We start from the raw sequence: 6089 nt of genomic DNA on the forward strand, positions 1-6089 counted from the left end.
CAGCATCATTTCCTGGAATTGAGCATTCTGGGCCTGGAGATCTTTGACAGTTTGTTCGAGAGCCATTGTTCAATCTGTTTGAATCTGCTGGAATCTGTTTGATAGGAAAATCGTGAGAACACTGATCCTTTAGAATACCTGTTATGCGATGCAATGCAATGTATGAAATGTTTTCAAGGACTTTCGGGATTTAACTTTGCATAAACTAACAAAAAGAGCTTTTTTTTTCTTTTTTGTTTTTGCTTTTGTTTTTTTTTTTTTCTGTTTTTTTTTTTTTTAGCAGAGTTAAATCCCTAAATCCTTGAAATGGTTAGTACAATGCCATGATGTTATGATGTTATGTTGTTATGATGTTATGTTGTTATGATGTTATGTTGTTATGATGTCATGTTGTTAGATAAATAACAAGCACAAGCAAGTCACACAACAATCATTCCTAGGTTTTAAGGCTTGCGTGAGTTCCATAGGTAAATACCCTCCCCACTGAAGTTTGGTTGGTTCAACCTGTCTTAGAATAGTAACCGGGTTCTAGAAGGATCTCAAATCATTGACCTTTCCTTAGGTCCACTTCAGTGCAACACCAGGTGGTTGACCGAAGCTTCCCTAAAGTCCAATCTCAAAGAGTGTAGTATCGAGTCTCAACCAACTCCAGTCGGAACCGAAGCCAGTTATCTCACTACTTTCTAATGGCCAGGATGAGTCAATTAGGGTTCTAAAGGTCTGGTTAATGCTTTTATGACACCACGCGAATGCCAAATATTTCCTCAACTAACATGAGGAACATCAGGACATCCAAAGTGCCACATTAACCGTAGCCATCATTTTGACCATTCCAGTATACGCCGGACAGTAGCGATGATCTCTTGCTACTTACCTAAGGTACACTAGATCCGGGTGTAGGATCTTTCACTCAAGCATATCATACCCAAGCAATCCCTTAAAAATAAATCAGACAAATTGAATAAGTGATCTTGTTTTTTAAGGTAACCTCTCTTTTTAAATATTTAGGTTCCCCAGCAGAGTCGCCAGTTCTGTCATACGGTGAACTGGACTTTTTGTGTTTTTTATCGCAATGTCGCGGTTAGCAAGAGTCGCCACCGACTTTTCTTTTATCCAATAAGGAAAGGTGGAAAAGAACAGGAAAGACCTTAATTTAGATTTTGGGTTCGGGAGGTACATTATACAAAGGGAAGGTGTTAGCACCCTTTGTATCCATGGTTATCCATGGGCTCTTAATTGCTCGATCACTTATATTATTTTTGTCTAAAAAAGTGTTTGTGAATTGTTTGGAAAATTGTTTTGAAAAGAGAATTTAACTTTGTAATGATTCTTGTATGAATGTATACAAAGTGGTTATCCCGTTTTAGTTTTGAAAATTGTTTAGAAAAATATAACTCGGTAATGATTCTAGTATGAATGTATACCAAGTGGTGATTTTCTGAAGGTATTTTGAAAAGTGTGAGGTGTGAAAAAATATTTTAGGTTGTGAGCCAGCAATTAAGAGTTATACCGACCCAAGGTCTTTATGAGTATTTCCTATCCTTATGAGGGTAAAACTGTCCTTATTATTGAGAAATAAGTAGTTTTATCCTTTGGATGTAAAAGGGTCATCGTAGGGTCATCGATTGGTCATTGAAGGCAACAGTTATGAGGATACCTTAGCATTCGAAGGGACTATCATCATTTAACTGTAGGCAACATCGGAGGGTCATCGAGGGACAAAGTTGTATATTCGAAGGCAACATCCGAGGGACTATAATTTATTTTATGATGATTTAACCGAAGGGTCTTTGCTAAGGGTATCCCCACGTTCGCGGGACATGACCGTAATATCGTAATCGTAAGGCAACAAAGAGAGGTCCAAGATCACTTATTCAAAGGCAAAGTTTTACAATTAATTATATAATTAGGATGAAACTCCACATTAAAATTATTAAAAATAATATATTAAAAAATTAATACATTAAAAAATTAATTTAGGGTGAAACTCCACAAGGGTATCCCACAAATAAAGTGGAATACCTAGCCAATAACCTTTTCCTGGGATATGTGAACCTTTACGAAACTCAAAAAAAAGAAACATGTCAGAACACCAAATCAGGGTGCAATCGAAGATTACACCGGAGAAATATCACAACAATAAATAGGATAGGATAAATAATGCATGACTATGATAAAAACATAAAAAAAAATAGACTAGAAGAATCAGGTACTGTCTCGTTCGCCTCTGCCTCGCCTAGCGAAGGCCACGGATTTTGAATTTGAAAACAGCCCCATGTTAGGAACTTTGAATTTTATGGCATTTTATCACAGGAATAACATGGTCAAACATTCAGGGTATTCAGGCATATTTAAATTCCCATACGAAAGCAAATTATATATCAACATTTAATCATGATGCATTATATATGTAGATATGGCCAATTGAAAGTATAAACAATAGAGATACGCAAACATGTTTGCCAATTCAAGGTTGAAGGGATTGACCACTTGTAGTATCGGAATAAGTTAGGCAGCGGGAATTGGACGGCGATGGCTTCGGTGCAGATGGGCTGCCTTCAGGGTTTCTTTACTCTGAATTCTCCGGGTAGGCAGGGTTCCTATGCCAAAGTTTCTATCCGTCCTTCTCTGTTCTCTCTCTTTCTTTTTCCTCAAGGTTTTGTTCCAAGGAAACCTCAGAGTGTTTTGCTTCTCTTCCTTCTTTCTCCAGTAAATCTCCCAGTGTAAACTCCAAGTGTAACTCCCCCTACTGAAACTTCAGTATTTATAGACTAATTTCGTGGGTAATGGGCTTGGAATGAGGGAGACCCAAGTCCAAAATAATTTGTTATATTTTATTTATTTATTTATTTTAATTATTTAATTAATTAATTAATTAATTAAATAATTAATTAATTAATTAATTAAAAAAAAATTTCTCTTTTTTTTTTTCTTTTTTTTTTTTTTTCGTTTTTTTTTTCGTTTTTTTTTTTTTTTTTTTTTTTTTTAGGAAAAATGATGGGTAATTTTTGGGGTATGACATTTGGCCTCTGACTTCATTCCTACGATGTCCACGCCCATGATACTGACGTTCTTCAACTTCAGACTCCCAAATTAACATTTCTCAGTGATATCCTAATATCCACTTATAACCTTAACATGCCCATTTGGGAGAGGGTACTTCATGCCCAAATATAATATGGATAGGGTAGCCTCAGCTGGTTAAAAGTGGCCCGCTCTATAATAATGTTATACAAGTAGGACACATCAATGATAAGACACATTACCTTAATATGCCAAGTGTTTGCTTTCGCTCCAAATGTAGTATCCAATTTTATATAACCTTTCACTTTCTTGCCCAAAACTCACACCAATGATCCTTTGAAGGCCTTGAGGTTATCTAAGTCCAGGCAAAGCCTCTCAAACGTGTCCTAGTAGAATATGTATGCAGATCTCCCTTGATCAATCGGGACTCTCTTAATCTCCCAATTGTCACATCTCATGGTGATGACCATGAGATGATTGTTATGTAGGTGGATGCTTATAACTTCCTTTTAGAAAAATAAATCTCAAGTAGTGTATCTTGGTGAATTCCAAAAGGTTCTGACTCGCCCAAATCATGTGGAACTATGTGTTTATGGGTATAAAGTTGAAAATCCCCCAGAGGATCCATCTGAAGTGTTGATGATGATAATGACGATTAAAGTCGATGGTAATAACTTTCAACTATTTGATGATGGTGACCTAACTAGAGAAACATCTCATGACTAATCAACAACAAGAGACTCAAGATTAAAATGCTTATATGATCAGGAGTGTGAAGACAAGCTTCTAACAAGTTTTGAGGAAGACAATGTTTTTAAGCTCCAGTATTATTATCAAAGAAGAAGGGAAAAAATTGCTTATGATCAATCAAGGTATATGGAAATTCTTATCATAGGAAATCTTAAAGTGTTGAATTTACTTGATCATGCTTTTGAAAATATTCATTCCATACTTTGCTAAAATATTTGTTTTAATGTTTTAATAGCATTGGTTGAAAATAAGTTTTGATGCATGCATAAAGTACCTAGACTTAGAAAAAAATTCAAAATAATTCAGCAAGCAACCGATTGAAATCCTTGTGCAATTGATTGAACGGTATTGTGAAAAACAATTTTTGAACCCTTGCAATCGATTGACAAGTCCTTGCAATCGATTGCAGTAGTGCATATTTTCATATTTTTAGCCCTTGCAATCGATTAACAGGTTTGTGCAATCGATTTCACCTGAACAAGTTTTAAAAAATGCTTAATCGTGTTCACTACTTCAGTCACTCCTTTTCATGGCATCTCCTAACTATAAACTCATTATATTTCAGAAATATTTTCCAACCATTGCCATGTTTTATCAATAGTTGTTTTCACTCTATAAATATAATTCAAATTTCATTTTTACTGTTACCTCTTTCAATCATATTTTACAAAAACTCTCTACATAATTTTCAACTCATGTGTATCAGACTTAGATGCATTTTGAAAACTTTCATATCATTCTAAAAACATCATTGAGCACTTAGAGAGTTTATGATATTGAACTTTAATATTTGAAAGAGAATAAGTCCTACTTACAGGATTTAATATATCAAACTTATTTCTACTCAAACTCATTATTGTATCAACTTCTTATTTTTCCAAGATTGTTGGATATAAGATTGTGGGATTGTTGTACTTATTATCCAGACTGTTGGAAATAAGGGTATAAGAAAAGGAAGGATTATTTTATTTTCTTAAGTTGTAAGTCACAAGAGGACTGTTCTTGTTGATTAGGTTAGAACTCAATGTATATAAGTCTAGCTTAGGGGAACCAGGATAATTCTCAATGTTCTTTATTTTTCTCATTTACTGCTTTCATCACTTATCACATCAAGAAAGAAAAGAAAGATCACCATAAAAAAACTAGATACATTTTTAAATACCTAATTCACCTCTCCTCTTAGGTGTACTTACACACTTACAATTGGCATCAGAGCGGGTTATAGGTAACATGCTCTTAAAGATCTATAATGGCTTCCGCAAGTGCAAATCTTGTTTTTAAAGATGGTGGCAGTAGAAATAAACCTCCATTATTGTCTGGTGAATATTTCTACTTTTGGAAAGTTCTCATAAAGGCTCATTTGGAAGCACAAGGAGAAGACATTTGGGATGTTGTGGAGAATGGTCAGTTTGTTCCTACAAGTGTTGTCAACGGGGTTGGTACACCAACGATTAAGAGTTCATGGGATGAAGATGATAAGAAAAAAAGTCCTTTACAATAAGAAACCAATTAACATACTTTAAAGTGCACTTAGCATGAATGAATTCTTTCGTGTCTTTCAATGTACAACGACAAATCAAATATGGGATACATTAGTAGAAACTCATGAAGGAACCGCTTAAGTAAAGAGATATAGATTGAGTACTTTAAGTCAAAAGTATAAGATGTTCATAATGAAGGTAGAGAAAAACAAGAAGGGGGGGGGGAGGGTTGAATTATTTTGAGAGAATAAAAACTTTTTGAAAAATTAGACACACGTAGAAACAAATAAATTTAACACTGGATTTTATACTGGTTCACTTGAAATTCAAAGCTACTCCAATCCACCCGGCCAAGGTGATTTCGCCTTCAAAAAGCACTTAATCCACTAATCTTGAAAGATTACATAAACAATCATCTAAGTGAGTAAAGATCTCTGAGCCCTCTCAAGTTTACAGACTTCACAAGTCACTTGAGGATATTTTTCAGCAAATGAATAGAATTCCAGTAATGATTAGTGCTTCTAGTTAAGCAGAAATCACACAAGGTAAAAGCGAAGAATTGTTCACACGTTAGAGCAGCAGCTCGTGTGAGAGAATGAAGAATGAATATAATAGGAGTGTTGTACTCTCGTGTGTTTCAGGTGTCTTCTTAGAGAGGCGTTCCATCCTTTATATTCTCGTGTGGAATAAATGTTGTAAATATGAAATTGGTATGTATTTTTAATGGTTATAATTTGGATTATAATGGCTCAATGAATTATGGCTTTAAATGGTGAATGCATTGGCTTAAAAAGGAAAATAGGTTAATGGTTCATGTGATGCTTATGTATGGTA

This window comes from Lathyrus oleraceus, chromosome 7 (genome assembly GCF_024323335.1).
Source record: "Lathyrus oleraceus cultivar Zhongwan6 chromosome 7, CAAS_Psat_ZW6_1.0, whole genome shotgun sequence".
NCBI classification, from domain to species: domain Eukaryota; kingdom Viridiplantae; phylum Streptophyta; class Magnoliopsida; order Fabales; family Fabaceae; genus Lathyrus; species Lathyrus oleraceus.